The 23,316-nt window shown below is 45.3% G+C and overlaps 1 gene segment (V, D, J or C); it reads right to left on the reverse strand.

Annotated features, from left to right (window-relative positions):
• Nucleotides 1-439: 439 nt before the first annotated feature.
• LOC308572723 (Ig gamma chain C region-like) lies at nt 440-21,210 on the reverse strand. The segment is given in 7 exons: nt 21,080-21,210; nt 19,857-20,195; nt 17,358-17,654; nt 9,523-9,819; nt 8,283-8,576; nt 7,701-7,808; nt 440-1,340 (listed from the first exon to the last, which is right to left on the reverse strand).
• Nucleotides 21,211-23,316: the final 2,106 nt, after the last annotated feature.

Consider the following 23,316-nt stretch of genomic DNA (forward strand, 5'->3'; position numbering starts at 1 on the left):
CGCTTTGTTCTCCAAACTTTTTGCTTCCGGCCTTGAGGATTATTGAGGCCTAACAGTCACAAAATGGCAGGGCAGAGGCAGAGCAGGTCACAAACTAAAGGCAGAGTTTGCCATAAGCAGCTGGCAGTCACAGATCTTCTTCTCTGTTAAGAATGATTTGTAGTGGCCCAAAGCTTATTTGGGAGCCCATAAGTGCCAACTCCCTGGGGCCCTGGGTGCCCCAGCACCCACAAATTCCCCTTGAAGAGGCCGGGCACCCACAAATTGTGGTGCATGTGGGCATTGGGATAGTGCGCTGTTCCCCAAAGCAGCATTGAGCTCCTGGACATAATTTAATGCTGTTTCAAGGACAGATGATTTCATAAAATTGTGGAAATGACGAGTTAGAAAGGACCCTGAGAACACACTGCATTACAAGAATCTTTTGCCCAACGTCAGGCACTGGTGCTGTCAATTATTTTCTCCTACATCTGAATTACTACAAATTGGGGATTTATTTATTTTTTAAACACTTTATTGAAATCTATTTTTCCATACAGAATTCAGAACACAAAAAACAAGAAATATAACTTGGTACAGGTGAAGCTAAAGTATAGCCATACAGATAATGCAGCGTATAAGGTGAAAAACTAAAGGAGAAAAGAAATCATATTACACACAAACTGGGACAGGGAGGGAAATGATGGGGAAAGAGGAGAGGCAGACTGGGGGATGTGTTGGTAAAACAGCACCAGGCAGGATTGAACCCTCCTGCTCTCGATGCTCCAGTCAGAGCGGGGAGGCAAGGAGATTCAGCTTTTTGTTCCCCAACCTCCTTCCTGACATGAAGGGTTTATTAACCTTAATTAAACATTAACCGAACCCTCAAGCTAGGCACTCTTTTGTATGTCACAACACAACTGGTCATCAGTATGAAGATCAGGCTGGATCAGGTGTTCCTTGGGCTCGTTTCGGGCCCTGAGTTGGGAGAGGCACAGCCCTGAAACTAACAAATTATAATATCCATCTTAAAAGCCTCAATATCCCTTGGTTTCTTTGAATTCCCAAAGAGTGCAGAGCTCTACTATATGTATATAATTTCAGAATGGAAGGTTGATTTCAAATGATTTAAATCACCTTGACTTTAAAATGAAGCCTCCTGCAATTATCATACTTGAAATAGATTTTCTAGGAAATACATAATGAAATGGAACAATATTGCATTGCCTAGAACAACCCTGTGCCAAAATGTCATTCTGTGGACTGTTAGATACCAAAGACTTCATCTGGCTTTTCCCTCCTGACTTTCAACATCTTCTTCAGGAGGATTTCGTCATTCAGCTCAGCTTGCGCTTACGGGGCTGCTAAGAGAGAGAGAGAGAGAACGCAATGATCAGGTTCCTCCAAACTGCAATCTGCAGTTCCGGAGGCGGCGCGAAATAAGTAATGGCGGTCCTCTTTGCGCTGCGAAGAGGGGCTCCGTAGAAAAGGGTCGTTCGCTGCGGCAAAGCGACGACCCATTAAGATAAACCACGAGCAGAACGAGCTCGTGGCCGTGGGATCCGGCGGGCACCTAGAGCGACCCCCAAAACGAAGAAGGGTCCCCGTAAGGGGGTCCGGAAGCGCGGAGGGGAAGCGGTGCTGTGGATTCATCGCTCTTTCTGCGGGAGTGAAGCCGCGCGGCTGTTGCTGATGAGCGCCGACCTTTCTTCCTTAAGAATTGGATTCTAAATCATCTACTCGTGAGTAGGAAGAGTATTAATTTCGGGACTACAAAGTAAAAATTTGGCTGAAAGCGGGAGACGAGAAAAAGGAAGTCCGTCTCCCGGTAGTGCTTAGAGATCAAAGGCAAAGGAACTGACAAGCTGGAAGCAGTGAAAAGGGATTTAAAGACGGGAAGCTTCATGCGTCTGGTGGAGTTGGTAACTGAAGGGAAAGGCAAGCTTTTATTTTTCTATCTGTTACTGTGTTGACTTTACTTGAGGATCCTCTCCCTTATTGGACTCTTAAAACTTTAAAAACCCCAGTCCCGGGCTTGCAGGGGGTAAAAAGCTTCTTTGTGGATACAAATACAAAGTTGAAACGGATACATAGAGGCATTATTGGTGGATACAATTAAATAACTGTATCTTGCATCTTCAGATAAACTACTGGGACAATATTGAAAGGGCTTTGCCAGTGGGAAAAAAAGTTTTCTTTGAGGACTATTGTTAATTTACTTAACTGCAGGAACTTTAATGGCGACTGAGCCTTCTTCCTTCTTTCCTGAACTGTAACAACACTCCCTCTAGTGGAGTTTGGGATTTACAAATTCCTGAGAACCAACTTTGTTTTGACTCTCTGTGGTTTGGTTATCTACTTTGAGGCCTGTCTTTCTCATGGAACATTTGACAGTTTGACCTTGAATCCAAAGGCAGGTGTGGGATGAGTGGTCCACCGAAAACAAGAGCTGCGTCGAAAGCAGGAAAAGGCCAATTAGTACAAACAACTTTGATTTCCCAGGCTCGCAGATCTTCAGTCCCTGCTGTTTTACAGGGAGCTGTATCCTCAGCAACAGCTCCATCTAAGGAAGCTGAACAGCCAACAACTGAGGATATGGCAGCAGGGGGATCTGGAACTCTTTTAGAGGAAATGCTACAACAATTTGCAATTTTGAACAAAAAGGTTGACGACCAAACTGCTAAAATTGACCTAGCTACATCCTCAATTACTAAACTTTCTGAACAGGTGGCTAAGCACTCACAAGATATTGGGAGTTTAAAGGACGCCACATCTGAAAATCGGAAATTGGCCGAGGCTGCGAATGAAAAAGCAGGCCAAGCAATTCAGAAAGTGGATGAATTGAAAGGAGAAGTAAGGCCGCTTTACAAACACGTCAGCGACCAGCAGGCCTACCTGTCTATGGTGGAACTGAGAAACAGGGAAAATAATTTGAGATTACGCTCTATCCCAGAGATTGAGAAAGAGGACTTGACTGGTTTTTTGACAGCAGAATTTTCTAAATTCTGGGGTATAGAAGAAGATACAGATTTTAAAATAACAACTGCATTCAGACTGGGAAGAGTTGCCAGGAAGGACAGGCCTAGAGACTGTTTGATCATTTTAAGGACCAAGCAAGAGAGAGACAAACTACTTGACCTACATTTTAAGAAAGCACTTGAGATCCAGGACAGAAGAGCTCAAATTTACAAGGATATTCCTAAACAACTACTGGATCTCAGATCAAACTACACTGACCTAGCTGGGCTTTTGAGAAGCAACGGAATACCCTACAGGTGGGAGTTTCCACAAGGCCTATCATTCAACTACACAGGAAAGAAGATTAAAATCAAAACGAAAGAGGACAGCCAGAAGTTTCTGCACGACCACGGAGAAGACCTGCAGAAGGGAATAGCAGGTCCTTGGCCTCCACCTGAGTCTGGGAAAGTGCCAGCACCCTCGGATTTAGACAAGAAAGAAGACACCCCATAAAGAGCAACAACAGATTAATACAGGATGTCTCTACAGCTGTATAGTTGGAATATTAATGGCGCGAATTCCCCGGAGAAACGCAAAAGGATTTTTCATATTTTGAAGAAGGAACATTTGGATATAATCTGTCTGTAAGAAACCCACGTGACCAGGCTTCACAGGAAAGTGTTAATAAACAAAAGACTAGGCCAAGAATTTATCTCATCAGACAGAGTTAAAAAGAGAGGAGTGGTGATCTATGCAAAAGAGAATTTATTACCAAAATTTTTGTTTAAAGATGAACAAGGAAGAATCCTGGCAATTGAAATACAAATCCAAGGAGAAAAAGTCTTGTTATTAGGAATTTACGCACCAAATGAGGGGAAATCAGAATTCTACAAGAAGCTTCATGAGACATTACTGGATTATCTGGACTATTCTAACATCATTATGATGGGAGACATGAATGGGGTGGTCTCTACCTATATGGATAAGTCACAGAACCAGAACCTGACCAAAGATGGAAGACTACCAAAGACTTTTTTCGAACTAACTGACAATATGGATTTGATTGATCTATGGAGGACGAGAAACCCCCTAGGTAAAGAAGGAACTTTCTTTTCTGAGGCCCATCTGTCATGGACAAGAATCGACCAAATCTGGACAACTAGAGGTCTGGCACCTAAGACCACAAGAGTAGAAATCTGCCCAAAGACATGCTCCGACCATAACGCTATGAAAATAGAAATGAGATTTACTACTGCCGATTCCTTCAGATGGAAAATGAATGACAACCTGCTAAGAGATCAAGAGATTGTAAAGAAGGCCCAAAAAACTTTAAAGGACTACTTTGAAATTAACCTCAACACCTCGGTGGAAAAAAGAATAATCTGGGACGCAAGTAAAGCTGTTATGAGAGGGTTTCTGATACAACAAAATACGATCAAGAAAAAACTTTGGAATGGGAAAAAGGATAAGATATTAGAGAAGATAACAGCCGGAGAGAAAAAATTAAGACTAAATCCAAAATCAAAAGAGACTTTAAGAGAAATTAAATTTCACCAGTCACAATATATGAAACTGATCAACCAAGAAGTGGAATGGAAAATTAAACAAATGAACCAAAGATCTTTTGAATCTGCGAATAAATGTGGGAAGCTGTTGGCTTGGCAGTTGAAAAAGAGACAAAAATTAAACTATGTTACCAATCTAGAAGTGAAGGCAAAAATATTCAGAAACCAGGAGAAATTAGAAAGTGCTTCCAGAAATATTTCAAAAAACTGTACACCCAAGGGCCTGAGGAAGTGGCTGAGATAGAACAATTTCTGAAAGATAATGGTCTACCAGAATTATCTCAAGAGAAGAGATCAATCTTGAATTGTAAAATAACACAACAGGAAATTGAGGTTGCCATACAGAACATGCAGTTAGGCAAATCCCCAGGCCCTGATGGACTTACCTCCAAGTACTACAGGATGTTAAAGGACTACTTGACACAACCATTACTGGAGGTTTGCAACCAGATTATGGGGGGAGGGAGGGCACCAGATACGTGGAAAGAAGCATTCATCACTCTGATACCTAAAGTGGAAACTGAAAAGACTCAACTCAAGAATTACCGTCCCATCTCACTCCTGAACGTGGATTACAAAATATTTGCAGACATTTTGGCAAATAGATTTAAAAAGGTTTTAAATGAAGTAATTCATAAGGACCAAGCAGGCTTTCTCCCTGGTAGACATTTGTTTGATAACACCAGGAACATTATCGATATTCTGGAACTTTTACAAACAAATATTAACACTAAAGCAGTGTTAATTTTTATTGATGCGGAGAAAGCCTTTGACAATATTTCTTGGAAATTTATGAAGAGAAACTTGGAAGGGATGGGAGTGGGAAGGGGGTTTGAGAACGGAATAGAAGCAATCTATTCCGAACAAAAAGCTAAGTTGATAGTGAACAATGTGGTGACAGAAGAACTTCAGATTGAAAAAGGAACACGCCAGGGGTGCCCCCTGTCCCCTTTATTGTTTATTTCAGTCCTGGAGGTTTTGCTGAACATGATAAGGAAGGATCGGCAGGTACAAGGAATACGGGTCGGAGTGAAACAATATAAACTGAAAGCATTTGCAGATGACTTGGTTTTAACATTACAGGAGCCAGAATCTAGTACAAAAAGAGTTTTAGAACTGATACAGAAATTTGGTCGGGTGGCGGGTTTCAAGTTGAACAAACAAAAAACTAAGGTGTTAGGGAAAAATTTGACAGCTACTGAAACAGAAGAGTTTCAGAAGGAAACAGAACTAAACATTGTTAAAAAAGTGAAATACCTGGGGGTCAATCTCTCTTCCAAGAACCTGAACCTATTTAAAGATAATTACGAGAAATGTTGGTTAGAAGTTAAAAAAGATTTAGAAATTTGGTCAAGACTGAAGTTATCCTTGTTAGGCCGAATTGCAGCTATAAAAATGAACGTTTTGCCAAAGATGTTGTTTTTGTTTCAGGCCTTACAGATTGTGGACAGAGTGGAATGTTTTGGAAAGTGGCAGAAGGATATCTCTAAATTTGTCTGGCAGGGCAAAAAGCCCCGAATAAAGTTTAAAATACTAACTGATGCAAAGGAGAGAGGGGGATTTGCCCTGCCGGACTTAAGGATATATTACGAAGCTGCAGCCTTCTGCTGGTTGAGAGATTGGATTTTGTTGGAAAACACTGATGTCCTGGATCTGGAAGGCTTTAATAACTCGTTAGGTTGGCATGCGTATTTGTGGTATGACAAGGCAAAAACACATGGAATGTTTAAAAACCATATTGTCAGGAGAGCAATATTTATGGTCTGGAAAAAATACAAAGACTTATTAGAAAGCAAAAGTCCGAGGTGGGTATCACCAATAGAGGCCAAGGCTCGGAAAAAACCCAATATGGAGGCCGGATGGCCGAAATATTGGGAAATAATAGAGAACGTTGGAGACAATTGGAGGTTGCAGAGCTTTGAAAGGTTAAAGGGTAAGGTGCAAGATTGGTTTCACTATGCCCAAATCAATGAGGTTTTTAAGCTAGATAAAAAAACAGGATTCCAGGTGGAAAAATCGAAACTTGAGACAGAATTGTTAGAACCAAAGACCAAGCTATTATCGAGAATGTATAACTTGCTGCTTAAATGGAACACACAGGATGAGACAGTTAAATCAGCCATGATAAAATGGGCTCAGGACATTGGTTATAACATCATGTCTGAGGACTGGGAAAGGTTATGGACCACCGGTATGACGTTTACGGCATGTAATGCCTTGAAAGAAAACATTATGAAAATGGTATACAGGTGGTACATGACCCCAGTCAAGCTTGCTAAGATTTACCATTTGTCCGATAATAAATGCTGGAAATGTAAGGAGGCTGAAGGGACATTCTTTCACCTCTGGTGGACCTGCCCAAGAGTGAAGGCCTTCTGGGAAATGATATATAACGAGTTAAAAAAGGTGTTTAAATACACCTTCCCTAAGAAACCGGAGGCATTCCTCCTGGGCATTGTCGGCCAGAAGGTGTCAAAGAAGGATAGAACTCTTTTCATGTACGCTACTACTGCAGCAAGGATTCTTATCGCTAAGCATTGGAAGACTCAAGATTTGCCCACACTGGAGGACTGGCAGACGCAACTGATGAACTACATGGAACTAGCCGAGATGACTGCAAGGATCCGAGATCTGGGAGAAGAAGCTATGGAGGAGGATTGGAAAAAATTTAAGGATTATTTGCAAAAGTATTATAAGTTATATGAACTTTAAGATGCCGTATGATTTGGAATGTTAGCCCCAGCAACAAAAGTGGTTTATATAAGAAATTGGATAATTTTTATGAAAGAATTAAGGTTTAAATGGGTAAAAATGACAATATGCTATATTTTAAGAGTAAATGGAAAACAAGAGATTTAAACTTAAACTGCAATTGAAAGTAAAAAAGAAACATATGAAACAAGGTTATAATTTGCTGATAAATTTTATTGTTAAGAATGCATTATGCGGGAGATGCGGGGAAGTCCGATAGAATTCTGAAATAAGTTGATGAAATGGTTGAGATTTTCTGTCTTTTTCTTTCTTTTTATGTTCTTTCTTTTCTATCTGTAATTTGGAAAAAATGCAATAAAAATTATTATTAAAAAAACAAAAAACAAACAAACTGCAATCTGCAGTCCCGTGCCCCAGCACTGCAGCCTTGCCTCCCCATGGACTCTGCTGCCCTTTCTGCCACCACTCCAGGCAGCCCCAACTCACCTCTGCGTCTTTGGTACATCAACGTCGCTCCAACTCCCAAGCCAAGTCCCACAACATGTCCCGCAGATCCTAGTAGCCAAGTCATCGGTGATCCAAAGTATCCTAGAGCTGGAGGAGAGTCAGTTGGAGATGCAGGTTTACGTTTTGGCCAATGTGATTTGGTACTACATTCTGGGGATGAGGGGTGGGTAATTCCATCACCCTCTGTTAAGGTTCCAAGCGGTTGCTCGAGAGCAAGCAGGCAAATGCCTCCTTGCTCGGCTGTGAAGCCTTGCTTTTGATGCCAAAATAAACTTTATCTGTCCAGAGCGCCACTCTCCCATGGCTGGCAGAATCCGTGAGTGGGCGGTCCTTAAACCTTTCCCAGCAAAGTAGTTTCTTGGTGCCCAGTTGTGCCTCCCCTCTTGGGGTGCCTGGCACCGCCTCGCCTCCTCCGAGCCCTGAAGCTCCTCTCCACTGGAGGCGTGGTTACTCTCCTCCACTGAGGAGGAGCTGCTTCCCACGATCTTTGGGGGCTCTCTGTAATCCATCAGCTTTTCCCCTCTCCCCCCTGAGCCGATGGCAGTTCCCTGACACCCTCACCTTCTGGCTCCCAGGGGATCGTCTCCGCCAGTGGTGCCTCCAGTGCTTCATGATGTACCTGGCAGGTAAAATTGGCTGCAAGATTGCCCTGCTTTGGGAAGAAGACGCTTCCGGTTGAGAACGTCCCGTTAGGATTCTGTACAAGTTCCGACTCATATATTCTCCCTTGTATCGGCTCCCCATTTTGCAGCCACTGCACTGTAACGTTTTGTGGGTAAAACCCACACACTAGGCACTCAGCTACCAAGAACGTCTTCCCTGGCGGCCTGGTGAGCATATGAAGTTCTGGGCGAGCTGCAAGGAGAGGAAAGAGATGTTGAGGTCCTGCAAGTCTGGTGATGGCCAATAGAGGGAGACACTGCAGATTATAAAGGCAACCCACCTAACAGTCTCTGAACAGTCCACAGTTGTGTGAATGCCTTACACAAGAGCAGCTCAGTCCCCGAGCCTTGCATGCAGAAAGTCTCAGGTTCAATCTCTGGTGTCTGCAGGCAGGGCTGAGAAAAGCTGCCTCCTGAAAGCCAGACAGCTGCTGCCAGGCAGCATGGACAATACTGCGCTAGATGGACACCGGTCCAAGTCCAACTATATCCTGAGACCAACAAAAGTCACTATTGAATAGCTGCAGTTTGCCTTAAGAAGTCTGATATTCTCCTCCCATGCCATCATTTTCCCCAAGTCAAATTAAGAGTTGCACTCCTGACATCATCATCATCACCATCATCATCATCATTTATACCCCTCCAATGTAGTCCAATGTCCTTTGACTACAACTCCCATCATTCTGACCATTGGCTTTCCTGGCTAGGTCTGACGGGAGCTGGAGCCCATCCACATCTGGAAGGTCACAGGCTTCCCATCTCCAAACATGGGGAACGTAAAGCCTTTTTGCTAATTATAGTGCCATGTTAAGTAGTGTGTGAAGCCACCATTTTAATGCGATTTCCAGCTGATTTGCAGGAAAGCAGTGCCTTAGCAATCGTGAGGGGCCGTAGTATGGAAGCAAATTCGACTGGGTGGGCCTTCACCCACTTCAGCAGATAAGTTCTTGCAGGATTCTTTATCATGGAGCAGACACTACTGTTTAGAGCAAAGGGATACAGAGTTTTGAGGAGGAAAATAAGCAGAGGCAGAACAGGGTAGAGAGTGCGAGTCAGAACTGGGTCTCACTAAGACGGGGAACTGTGCTTAGCATAGGCATTTCAGGACTCAAGGTTGCACAGGAAAGGCTCCCACTTACCTACCACTTTCAGCTCAAAATCTTGACTGATTGGGTCTTTTCTCGCTTGGTGATGGATGTGGCATGAGAAGGTAACGCCAGCATCAGAGATTTGTGGTGTGAACTCCAGGACACTCTCTGCATAGAAGAGACCATCGGGCCCTTCCTGGACAGGGGGTGAGTCAACTTTCAGAGTCTCACTGCCTCGCAGCCACTTTACAGAGACATTGCCAGGGTAAAAGTCAGATGCCGCGCACAAGAAGTTGCTTGGTTCACCGAGCTCTACGTCTGTGAGGCCGAGTGTTAGGCGTGGGAGAGCTGGAGGCAGAGAGGAGAGTTAGGAGAGCATCTCCATTGGCAGCTTAACTGTGTTTTGTTAAAGGGTGCTGGGAACTGTAGCTCTGTGAGCACCAAGCTACAGTTCCCAGGACTCTTCAGACAAAGCAATATCCGTTAAATGTGCTTTAAATGTATGGCACATCAGTGCACTATGCCAGTCGTTTGGGATTCCGTTTTCATTCAGTGGAGTCGCCCAGAAATTCTTCCTGAATCTTCTTTCTCAGTTCAGCTCATCTGTTATTGAATTCCCATGTGGGAATAAACACCTCACCCATTCCAGTTCTGCTTAAAGTATTTATTGAAGAATTAACATGGCAACTTCTACAACTGCTGCCCTGAGGAAAATAAAGAAAAACTAAGTACAGTGAATCATTCCTTCTCTGTGCTCCTCAGGCATCTGGGCAGAGCGACAGCCAGCCGGCTCTCATTCATAGCCTGTCTAATAAAGAAGTCTGTTGCCAAGGTAACCTGTTGCTGGGGAAAACCTGTTGGTGGGGAAAAACATGTTGCCAAGGGCAAAACTAAGCAATTTCAAGTCTATTTTTATCATGGTGCTTGGTTTGGCCAGCTGCACCTTTGTGGGGCCAAGTGTCTGTTAAATGTGCTTTAAATGTATGGCCTAGATGTATCTGGCAATGCTGAAGGGAACTAGTGTGGAAGCAAACTCAACTGGGTGGGGCTTCATCCACTTCAGCAAAGAAATTCTTGACTGTTTCTATATCATGGAGGAGACACAACCTGGTTTGAGCAAAAAGCTATAGAGTTTTGAGGAGGAAAATACACAGAGGCAGAACAGGCTAGAGAGCCAGAACTGGGTCTCATTAAGAAGGGGAAGTGGTTCCTAATGCCTTTTTTCTAGAAAATGTGGTGCCAGAACTCATGAACAGCTCCCTTGTTCTCTTAACAATGGCCATGGCGCCCACCTGAGAGGTGCTGGAACTGAGTTCCGGATCAAAAAAAAAGCCCCGGGAGTTAGCATGGGCAGGGGGGGGGGCAGGATTCCAGGGTCGCACAGGAAAGGCTCCCACTTACCTACCACCTTCAGCTCAATATCCTGACTGATTGGGTCTTTCGCTGCTCGGTGTTGGATGTGGCATGAGAAGGTAACACCATCATCGGAGATTTGTGGTATAAAGTTCAGGACACTCTCTGCATAGAAGTGGTAACTGGCCTCAAGCTTGGCAGGGGGCGAGTCAACTTTCAGAGTCTCACTGCCTCGCAGCCACTTCACAGAGACACGGCCAGGGTAAAAGTCGGATGCTGCACACGTCAAATTTATTGGTTTTCCCAGCAGCACTTCTGTGGGGCCGAGTGTTAGGCGTGGGGGAGCTGGAGGGAGAGAGGAGAGTTAGGAGAGCATCTCCTTGGGCAGCTGAAAGTGTGCTGGGAACTAGCTCCGTGAGCAGCAAGCTGCAGTTCCCAGGATTCTTCACCGGAAGCCACACGAGTTAAGTGTGCTTTAAATGTATGGCATGGGTGTGACTTCCCTCTTCCCTTCCACAGTAAAAGGAAACTCTCAGTACAAGGAAGCTGGAGCAGAAGTAATGGTGGAAAACATGCACTGGGAATTTGCAGTTCAAATCTCACCTTGCCCATGAGCTCATTAGGTGGCCTTTACGTTACTCACTATCCTCTTAGCCCCAAGTCCTGCCTGGCCTGCTCCCAAATGCAGTAAATCCTGTATCTCCACTATGCCATCCCTCAAGGTCTGGGAAACTGTCCCGCTTGGACTACTGCAATGCGCTCAACGTGGGGCTACCTTTGAAGGTGACCTGGAAACCACAACTAATCCAGAATGCAGCAGCTACATTGGTGACGGAGTGGCGACCAAGACCGTATAACACCAGTCCTGAAAGACCTACATTGGCTCCCAGTACGTTTCTGAGCACAATTCAAAGTGTTGGTGCTGACCTTTAAAGCCCTAAATGGCCTCGGTCCAGTATACCTGAAGGAGCGTCTCCACCCCCATTGTTCAGTTTGGACTCTGAGGTCCAGCGCTGAGGGCCTTCTGGCGGTTCCCTCCCTGCGAGAAGTGAGGTTACAGGGAACAAGACAGAGGGCCTTCTCGGTAGTGGCGCCCTGTGGAGCAGCCTCCCATCAGATGTCAAGGAAATAGGCAACTATCTGACGTTTAGAAGACATCTGAAGGCAGCCCTATTTAAGGAAATTTTTAATGTTTGATCGCTTTATCATTATCATTATCATTATTCTGTTGAAAGCTGCCCAGAGTGGCTGGGAAAACCCACCTAGATGGGCAAGGTATAAATGATGATGATGGTGGTGGTGGTGGTGATGATCATCATCATCATCGAAATAGGGCTCTGTCAGGCGTGTTTGGCCCGGAGTTAACATGAAGCGCTTCATAGGATGTGCTTTAAAATGGTATTTTACATCAAGGACTTTAATGTGAAATATGTTTAGTGCTTTAAAAAAGGTTTTCTGCCCGCCGCCTTGCATCCCTTACCTTCTAATTTCAATGCCACTTTCCCTTCAGCAATATCAGGAGTACGGCTAACAGAACACGTATACTCCCCGGCATCCTCGCCTCTTACATCTATGAGACAGAGGCTGGCATTGCCCTCTTTCAGCGACTGCAAATTAAGCACTGCTCCCCTCAGTCTAAAGGTTGAAATGCTGCCATGCCACATTATAATGGTTCTTCCTCTCAGCGACCATTTCACATTCAGGGCAGAAACCTCTATGGGCCTGGGAGGGTCTAAGGAGAAGTGGCAAGGCAGGAATGCATTAGTGTGTGGCCCTGCCTGGACTGGGGATGAAGGGACTTGGATTATCACGGCTGCCCCTGAAAAGGAAAAAGAGATACAGTTAGACTGTAATTAGACTGGACCTCCATCAAAGGCTAAAGCCATCATAAACCACTCTTAACTTTTAAGATTCCTGCAGACCGTAGTTATGCAAAAATGGGATTCCTGAAGTCCTTTGGTTAAAAAACAAAACAAAACCAGGCTGGTTAGAAGAGTTTGAGGACTAGTTTAAATCTGAATGCAGGATGCGACTTTGTCTGCTCTAAAAAAGTAACCATCCACTGTGGGCGCTAGAGGAGGGGGAGTACCTCTGGGGTGGGACACGTCAAGCTCTTTCTGGGGTGGCTTGTCCAACTTTGGTCCTCAGTCTTCACTCAGCTCTCACCTGTGGCTATTATTATTATTATTATTATTATTATTATTATTATTAATATTATACCGCCCTATACCCAGAGGTCCCAGGGCAATTCGCATAAAAAGAGCCAAGAAGCTGTCAGCAGGCGATAGTAGCCACAACCTGGGAAAGGCTTCGACTGGCCAGCTAAATGAGGTGAGGGTAGCTGATGGGTCTCAAACCCTCAGTGTGTTAAGAGATCTCCCCAGCGTGTGAAGAAAAGTTCCAGCTATAGAGGGAAGTGAGGGGCACATGGGGCTCGTCAATCTGGGAAGGTGGCCCATCTAGGAGAAGGAAAAAACTCCCTTGTGGGACATCTTCAGCAATGGCTAAGGGTCAAACCCTACACAAATCTGGAGTGGAGTCCCTTAGACAGTTGGATGGTGCCTTGTACACCTCCTTCCAGCAACTCCTGAGCCAAGCTGGTGCCAAACGTATTGCTCTGGTCTGCTTTAGACCTCAACAGTAAGGCCAAGAGGGGAGTCTTGCGCCCCTCCCCACCCTCCTGCTGAAGGAAAAATAAGTTGTTTAGGAACATAGGAAGTGCCTTATACTGAATCAGACCATCAGTCCACCTAGGCCAGTACTGTCTACACTGACTGGCAGAGGCTCTCCAGGTTTCAGACAGGAAACCTCTTCCTGGCTCCTGCTGGTCTTTGCGAAGCCGCCTCTCCCTCCTTCCCTCCCTCCTCCTCCATTGCCCTCGCCCCCAGGAGCCCCCCCCCAACTGGCAAGGGTCCTCCGGGTGAGGGGATGCGACTTACATGCACCCTGCAAGGAGAGCAGCAAACACGAGAAGCTGGGCATTTTGGGGCCGCCTTGCTTACTTTGTATTCTCCAGAAAGGATGCGAGAGCAATATGCACCTGAGAGACAAAAGTTCAGTTGAACTGTGACTCCCGGGTGTCAGATCAAAACATTCTGCTTTTAAGCAAGCCAGCCCAGACGGGCGTGTAGAAGTTGGGCGTGTTTCTTTTCTTTTTTCAAAAACCCCGGTTTTCGAACGCAATCCGTTCCGGAAGACCGTTTGAGTTCCAAAATATTCAAAAACTGAAAACTCAATACGGAAGCATCAATACAATAGGGAAACTCAAAACGGAAGCCATGTGGTATGTTTGACTTCCGAAAAGTGTTCGAAAACTGAAGCAGTTACTTCCAGCATTCGAGTTCCGAAATGTTTGTCAACGGAGAAGTTTGAAAACCAAGGTTCCACTGCAGTTTATACTGGTGATTTCAAAGTCTCCCTTGCATATTTTAAAATAATGTTCTTCCTGATGTTCTGTTAGATATTTCTGTGAGCCGCTTAGAGGTTTTCTTAAAACCGAGTGGTATATACGAATGTTGTTATATAATTTAAAATAGAATGAGTTTACACCTGCTTTTAAAAAGTGGTTGCCGAGGGGATAACGTCACTTAATTTTTCGATGGCTGATCAAGCGCCGTGTTCTCAAAACTTTCTGCTTCCGGCTTTGAGGATTATTGAGGCCTAACAGTCACAAAATGGCAGGGCAGAGGCAGAGCAGGTCACAAACTAGAGGCAGAGTTTGCCATAAGCAGCTGGCAGTCACAGATCTCCTTCTCTCTTTAGAATGATTTGTAGCGGCCCAAAGCTTATTTGGGAACCCATTTGGGAACTTATTTGCCAACTCCCTGGGGTCCTGAGTGCCCCAGCCCCCACAAATTCCCCTTGAAGAGGCCAGGCACCCACAAATTGTGGTGCAGGTGGGCATTGGGATAGTGCGCTGTTCCCCAAAGAAGCATTGAGCCCCTGGGCATAATTTAATGCTGTTTCAAGGACAGATGATTTCATAGAATTGTGGAATTGAAGTTTTGGAAAGGACCCCGAGAAGACACTGCATTGCAAGAATCTTTTGCCCAACGTCAGGCACTGCTGCTGTCAATTATTTTCTCCTACATCTGAATTACTACAAATTGGGGATTTATTTATTTTTTTAAACACTTTATTGAAATCTGTTTTTCCATACAGAATTCAAAAGACAAAAAACAAGAAACATAACTTGGTCCAGGTGATGCTAAAATATAGCCATACAGATAATGCAGCGTATAAGGCGAAAAACTAAAGGAGAAAAGAAATCATATCACACACAAACTGGGACAGGGAGGGAAATGACGGGGAAAGAGGAGAGGCAGAGTGGGGGATGTGTTGGAGAAGTAGCACCAGGCAGGATTGAACCCTCTTGCTCTCGATGCTCCAGTCTGAGCGGGGAGGCAAGGAGATGCTACTTCTTGTTCCCCAACCTCCTTCCTGACATGAAGGGTTTATTAACCTTAATTAAACATTAACCGAACCCTCAAGCTAGGCACTCTTTTGTATGTCACAACACAACTGTTCATCAGTATGAAGATCAGGCTGGATCAGGTGTTCCTTGGTCTCGTTTGGGACCCTGAGTTGGGAGAGGCACAGCCCTGAAACTAACAAATTATAATATCCATCTTAAAAGCCTCCTTGGTTTCTTTGAATTTCTAAAGAGTGCAGAGCTCTACTATATGTATATAATTATAGAATGGAAGGTTGAATTTAAATTATTTAAATCGTCTTGTCTTTAAAACGAAGCCTCCTGCAATTATCATACTGGAAATGCATTTTTAAGGAAATACATAATGAAATGGAACAATATTGCATTGCCTGGAACAACCCTGTGCCCAAATTTCATTCCATGGACTGTTAAATAACAAAAACATCATCTTGATTTTCCCTCCTGACTTTCGACGTCTTCTTCAGGAGGGTTTGGTCATTCAGTTCAGCTTGCTTATACTTGGCTGCTAAGAGAGAGAGAGAGAGAGAGAGAGAGAGAGAGAGAGAGAGAGAGAGAACGCAATAATCAGGTTCCTCCAAACTGCAATCTGCAGTCCCGTGCCCCAGCACTGCAGCTTTGCCTCCCCACCGACTCTGCTGCCCTTTCTGCCACCACTCTCAGCAGCCCCAACTCACCTCTGCGCCTTTGGTACATCAAAGTCGCTCCAATTCCCATGCCAAGTCCCACAAGGTGTCCCAGAGATCCTAGAAGCCAAGTCAACGGTGATCCAAAGTATCCTAGAGCTGGAGGAGAGTCAGTTGGAGATGCAGGTTTAAGTTTTAGCCATTGTAATTTGGTACTACATTCTGGGGATGAGGGGTGGGTGATTCCATTTCCCTCACCTTCTGGCTCCCAGGGGATCATCTCCTCCAGTGGTGCCTCCAGTGCTTCATGATGTACCTGGCAGGTATAACTGGCTGCAAAATGGCCCTGCTGTGGGAAGAAGACGCTTCCGGTTGAGAACGTCCCATTAGGATTTTGTTCAACTTCCGACTCATATATTCTCCCTTGTATCGGCTCCCCATTTTGCAGCCACTGCACTGTAACATTTTGTGGGTAAAACCCACACACTAGGCACTCAGCTACCAAGAACGTCTTCCCTGGTGGCTTGGTGAGCATATGAAGTTCTGGGCGAGCTGTGAGGAGAAGAAAGATTTGAGGTCCTGCAAGTCTGGTGAAGGCCACTTGAGGGAGACATTGCTGATTATAAAGGCAACCCACCTAACAGTCTCTAAAGGCCACAGTTGTATGAAATGCATTACACCAGAGCAGCTCAGCACCAGAATATTTGCCTTGAATGCAGAAGGTCTCAGGTTCAATCTCTTCCTGCAGCCAATCAGAAGCTGCTCTTTTGTTTCCAAAAATTTTGGAAGTCGAACAGACTTCTGAAATGGATTCGGTTCAACTTCCAAGGTACGACTGTATTTTTAGTCAGACCTATGCGCTCCCTTTAAAGGGAGTAAAAATGCCATTCTAGTCCATCACAGCCTGGGGGGGAAGAGGTCAATGGAGGCGCCAGACGGACCTCACTACAGGTCCTGTGAGGGAAGGACATGGAAAGTGTGGCTCTCCAATGTCCTTTGACTACAACTCCCATCATCCTGACCATTGGCTTCTCTGCCCAGGTCTGACAGGAGCAGGAGCCCATCCACATCTGGAGGGTCACAGGCTCCCCATCTCTGAAAATGGAGTACATTACGCCTTTTTGCTAATTATAGCACCATGTTAAGTAGTGTGTGAAGCCACCATTTTAATGTGATTTCCAGCTGATTTGCAGGAAAGTGGTGCCTTAGCAATCATGAGGGGCCCTAGTGTGGAAGCAAATTTAACTGGGTGGGCCTTCACCCACCTCAGCAGGATTCTTTATCATGGAGCAGACACTACTGTTTAGAGCAAAGGGATACAGAGTTTTGAGGAGGAAAACAAGCAGTGGCAGAACAGGGTACAGAGTGTGAGTCAGAACTGGGTCTCACTAAGGGGGAACTGTGCTTAGCATGGGCATTTCAGGACTCCAGGTTGCACAGGAAAGGCTCCCACTTACCTACCACCTTCAGCTCAATATCTTGACGGATTGGGTCTTTTGCTGCTTGGTGTTGGATGAGGCACGAGAAGGCAACACCAGCGTCAGAGATTTGTGGTGTGAACTCCAGGACACTTTGTGCATAGAAGAGGTAATTGGGCCCACGCTTGGCAGGGGGCGAGTCAACTTTCAGAGTCTCACTGCCTCGCAGCCACTTCACAGAGACACCGTCAGGGTAAAAGTCGGATGCTGTACATGTCAAAGTGCTTGGTTTTCCGAGCGGCACTCCTGTGGGGCCGAGTGTTAGGCGTGGGGGAGCTGGAGGGAGAGAGGAGAGTTAGGACAGCTTGGGCAGCTTAAAGGGTGCTGGGAACTAGATATGTGAGCAGGAAGCTGCAGTTCCCAGAATTCTTCACCGGAAGCCACACGAGTTAAGTGTGCTTTAAATGTATGGCATGGATATGACTTCCCGCTTCCCTTCTGCGATAAAAGGCAGCTCTCAGTACAAGAAAGTTGGCGTAGAAGCCATGGTTGAAAACATGCACTAGTAATCTGCAGATCAAATCTCACCTTGCCCATGAACTCATTAGGTGGCCTTTAAATTATTCACTATCCTCTTAGCCCCAAGTCTTGCCTGGCCTGCCCCCAAATGCAGTAAGAGCTGCAGTCCTGTATCTCCACTATGCCATCCCTCAAGGTCTGGAAGACTGTCCCGCTTGGGCTACTGCAATGCGCTCAACGTGGGGCTACCTTTGAAGGTGACCTGGAAACCACAACTAATCCAGAATGCAGCAGCTACATTGGTGATGGAGTGGCGACCGAGACCGTATAACACCAGTCCTGAAAGACCTACATTGGCTCCAGTACATTTCTGAGCACACTTCAAAGTGTTGGTGCTGCCCTTTAAAGCCCTAAACGGCCTTGGCCCAGTGTACCTGAAGGAGCGTCTCCACCCCCATCATTCAGCCCAGACTCTGATGTCCAGTGCTCAGGGCCTTCTGGTGGCTCCCCCCCCTCCAATAAGTGGGGTTACAGGGAACCAGGCAGAGGGCACCCTCCTAACAGATGTCAAGGAAACAAACAACTATCTAACTTTTAGAAGACACCTTAAGGCAACCCTGCTTAGGGAAGTTTTTAATGTTTGATATTTTATTGTGTTTTTAATATTCTGTTGGGAGCTGCCCAGAGTGGCTGGGGAAACCCACCTAGATGGGTGGGATATAAATAAATAAATGGTGATGATATTTGTCAAAGCGTGCTTTTGTCAAGCCTCTCTTGAGAGGTCACATCTCAGTTCTGTAGCACCACCACAAAGGAGGCCCTGCTCTCTTTCCTTACAATGAACATCTCTAAATGATGGAACATGAAACTGCAGCTCTCCCCAAAGCCTCATCTCCAGAGGAGTAGGCTTGAATGCGAGCTGGTGTTCCCTGTAATACACGGCCCTAACCAATTTAGGATATCAAGATATGCATCTTGAAAAATGCTGGGAAGTATAATGGCAGCCTACACAGCTGAGAGAGAACCAGTGTTATGTGCTTCAAATAGGCAAATTATTTCCGAGGGAGCACCGTGGGACCCAAATTATAAGTATTTATTTATTTAAAAATTTCTGGCCCACACCATCAGCAGCCATATTGTCTCATGGGCCAGAAATCTAATTCAGATAAAAGATAAAAATACAATATTTACACCATACAAAATAAAAACCATTAAACCACAGTTGCAGCAGTTCAAGAAACGGAACTGTACAAATTGCAATTCTGATACCCACTTACCTGGGAGTAAGCTTCAGTTAACTCAGCTGGACTTTTATGACCATGCTGTAAGCATTCAGCAAATAAGCATTTCTAAAGCCAGAGAAGACAAGGTAGTATTGCATGGAGCCTAAAATATCTTGATGTGGGAGCTAGGCAGGCTGCCCTGGAGCATGACAAAGGCAAGGAGCCACCATTGAAAAGGATCTCTTGCTGGTCATCATGTGTCATGGTGAAGTTGGTTGTAGTACCCAGAGAAAGGAGAGATGATTTCCACAGGTAGGTTTATTCCAATGACTGATGTAAAAGTGGCAGGACTTGGTTTTGGCATTCTAGTTTAGCTGCCCTGTTCTGGTGCAGTGTGTGGGGTCTGTCTTACAGAAAAGTGAACATAGAGGTGTTCCTCGCTACACCTCTCTATTCCTTTGCCTCCAGCATGGTTCAAATCTGGTTATCAGAGCTGGGCTGGGAGAAAAGTGCTTAAGCAACGGACCATAGGGAGCCAAGGCAAGGGTGCAGAGCGGCGTTGAGCAACCGCACATTTTATTCTCTTGTAGAAATAGACACAGCCCAGCTGCTTTGTATCACAATGAGGCAGATACATGAATAAAACTAGGGCCCTGTCAGGTCTGTTTAGCCTGGAGTTAATGTGAAGCGCTTCAAAGGATGTCCTTTAAAATGGTATTTTACATCAAGTACTTTAATGTGAAATATGTTTGGTGCTTTCAAAAAGGTTTTCCATCCGCCGCCTTGCCTCCCTTACCTTCTATTTTCAATGCCACCTTCCCTTCAGCACTGTCAGGAGTATGGAGAACAAAACACGTATACTCCCCAGCATCCTCCTCCCTTACGTCCGAGAGGTAGAGGGTGGCGTTTCCCTCTGGCAGCCGCGTCGCATCAAGCACCGCTCCCCTCGGTCTAAACACTGTGATGTTGGTATCGAACTTTGCAACGTTTTTTCCTCTCAGCGACCATCTCACAATCAGGAAATCAACGTTTATGGGCCTGGGAGGGTCTAAGGAGAAGTGGCAAGGCAGGGATACATTAGAGTGTGGCCCTGCCTGGACTGGGGATGAAGGGACTTGGATTATCACGGCTGCCCCTGAAAAGAACAAAGAAATACTGTTAGACTGTAATTAGACTGGACCTCCATCGCAGGCTAAAGCCATCATAAGCCAGTTTTAACTTTTAAGATTCCTGCAAACTGTAGTTATGCCAAAAAGGGATTCCTGAAGCCCTTTGGTTAAAAAAAAACAACAAAACCAGGCTGGTTAGAGGAGTTTGAGGACTAGTTTAAATCTGAATGCAGGATGCGACTTTGTCTGCTCAAAAAAAGTAACCATCTACTGTGGGCGCTAGAGGAGGGGGAGTACCTCTGGTGTGGGACACGTGAAGCTCTTTCTGGGGTGGCTTGTCGAACTTTGGTCCTCAGTCTTCACTCAGTTCTCACCTGTGGCTATTATTATTATTATTATTATTATTATTATTATTATTATTATTATCATTATCATTATTATTATAATTATTATTATTCCGGCCTATACCCAGAGGCCTCAGGGCAATTCACATAAAAAGAGCCAAGAACCTGGCAACTCCTGAGCCAAGCTGGTACCAAACGTATTGCTCTGGTCTGCTTTGGACCTCAACAGTAAGGCCAAGAGGGGAGTCTTGCGCCCCTCCCCACCCTGCCGTTGAAGGAAAAAGAAGTTTCATAGGAACACAGGAAGTGCCTTATACTGAATCAGACTATTAGTCCACCTAGGCCAGTACTGTCTACACTGACTGGCAGAGGCTCTCCAGGTTTCAGACAGGAAACCTCTCCTGGTCCTTCTAGGACTAGGCCGCCTGGCCGCCCGCTTCCCGGCTCCTGCTGGTCTTTGCGAAGCCGCCTCTCCCTCCTTCCCTCCCTCCTCCTCCATTGCCCTCGCCCCCAGGAGCCCCCCCCCCAACTGGCAAGGGTCCTCCGGGTGAGGGGATGCGACTTACATGCACCCTGCAAGGAGAGCAGCAAACACGAGAAGCTGGACATTTTGGGGCCGCCTTGCTTACTTTGTATTCTCCAGAAAGGATGCGAGAGCAATATGCACCTGAGAGACAAAAGTTCAGTTGAACTGTGACTCCCGGGTGTCAGATCAAAACATTTCTGCTTTTAAGCAAGCCAGCCCAGACGGGCGTGTAGAAGTTGGGCGTGTTTCTTTTCTTTTTTCAAAAACCCCGGTTTTCGAACGCAATCTGTTCCGGAAGACCGTTCGAGTTCAAAAATATTCAAAAACCGAAAACTCAATACGGAAGCATCAATACAATAGGGAAACTCAAAACGGAAGCCATGTGGTATGTTTGACTTCTGAAAAGTGTTCGAAAACTGAAGCAGTTACTTCCAGCATTCGAGTTCCGAAACGTTTGTCAACGGAGAAGTTTGAAAACCATGGTTCCACTGCAGTTTATACTGGTGATTTCAAAGTCTCCTTTGCATATTTTAAAATAATGTTCTACATGATGTTCTATTTGATATTTTTGTGAGCCGCTTAGAGGTTTTCTTAACACCGAGTGGTATATATGAATGTTGTTAAATACAGTGGTAACTCGGGTTACAGACGCTTCAGGTTACAGACTCCGCTAACCCAGAAATAGTACCTCGGGTTAAGAACTTTGCTTCAGGAGGAGAACAGAAATCGTGCTCCGGCGGCGCGGCAGCAGCAGGAGGCCCCATTAGCTAAAGTGGTACCCCAGGTTAAGAACAGTTTCAGTTTAAGAACGGACCTCCAGAACGAATTAAGTTCTTAACCTGAAGTACCACTGTAATTTAAAATAGAATGTGTTGCACCTGCTTTCAAAAAATGGTTGCCGAGTGGGGAACGTCACCTTAGTTTTTCGATGGCTGATCAAGCGCCGTGTTCTCCAAACTTTTTGCTTCCGGCCTTGAGGATTATTGAGGCCTAACAGTCACAAAATGGCAGGGCAGAGGCAGAGCAGGTCACAAACTAGGGGCAGAGTTTGCCATAAGCAGCTGGCAGTCACAGATCTCCTTCTCTCTTTAGAATGATTTGTAGCGGCCCAAAGCTTATTTGGGAGCCCATAGGTGCTAATTCCCTGGGTCCCTGTGTGCCCGAGCACCCACAAATTCCCCATGAAGGGGCCAGGCACCCACAAATTCCCCATGAAGGGGCCGGGCACCCACAAATTGTGGTGCATGTGGGCATTGGGACAGTCCGCTGTTCCCCTAAGCAGCATTTAATGCTGTTTCAAGGACAGATGATTTCATTGTTGTTTAGTTGTTTAGTCGTGTCCAACTCTTCGTGACCCCATCGACCAGAGCACGCCAAGCACTCCTGTCTTCCACTGCCTCCCGCAGTGATTCTATGATCTCGTGGAATTGAAGAGTTGGAAAGGACCCCGAGGGCCGTCTAGTCCAACCCTCTGCATTGCAGGAATCTTTTGCCCAACGTCAGGCACTGGTGCTGTCAATTCATTTCTCCCTAAACAATTGCCATTTAAGTGGCCCTCTAAGGGCATAATATGCGTTTTGAAAAAGTTTTGAAAAAAGATGTTGTCACCAAAGATGAAAGGTGTTATTAAAAGCTGAATTCTGTACATGCTTCAATTTGTGGAACAATTTCCCCCGCTAAGTAGTTAGCCAAATCTCCCAAAGGTTATTGTGATACGCACATCCCCAGATCCTTGCTTGTTGTTGCCTTGGGGTGTGTGTGTCTTCATGCATTTATGAGCATTGTGCCAATGCAACAGTTTTGATTGGATAAATGTATTGTGATTCTTAACGGGGGCTGCCCCTCAGGCTTGGAGATGTATGACATGTAGCAGATCACAGGTTATTTGGGGTGAAGATAAAGTTCTCTTTTTACATTTTCTGAGAGCTGTGTTTCGAACTTCCATGCAAATTAGGAACTGGGAACAAGTGAGCAACTTCAGCAACATCCTGATAATTACATTAACTGGCTACATTAACATTACTTGTCACTGTCTGCACTTTTCTGCATTTCATTTCCTTCTTACCTCACTGTTTGGTACCCACCCCCACCATATCTGCAACTCAGCATAGGCTTGATGCACAACCAATTTCTTTCATATTTAAGGTGCCGCCAGCTTCTTTGTTGCTGTCATTCTTATAGCATTCCATAGCAGGAGAGCAATGACCATGTGCAGCTCCCTGTCAGTCTCCATTTTGTTTTATCTTTTTAAAAGAAACAACAGTGCAACCACTGCCA

Source organism: Podarcis bocagei (assembly GCF_964188305.1).
Source record: "Podarcis bocagei genome assembly, chromosome: 13".
Classification (NCBI taxonomy): domain Eukaryota; kingdom Metazoa; phylum Chordata; class Lepidosauria; order Squamata; family Lacertidae; genus Podarcis; species Podarcis bocagei.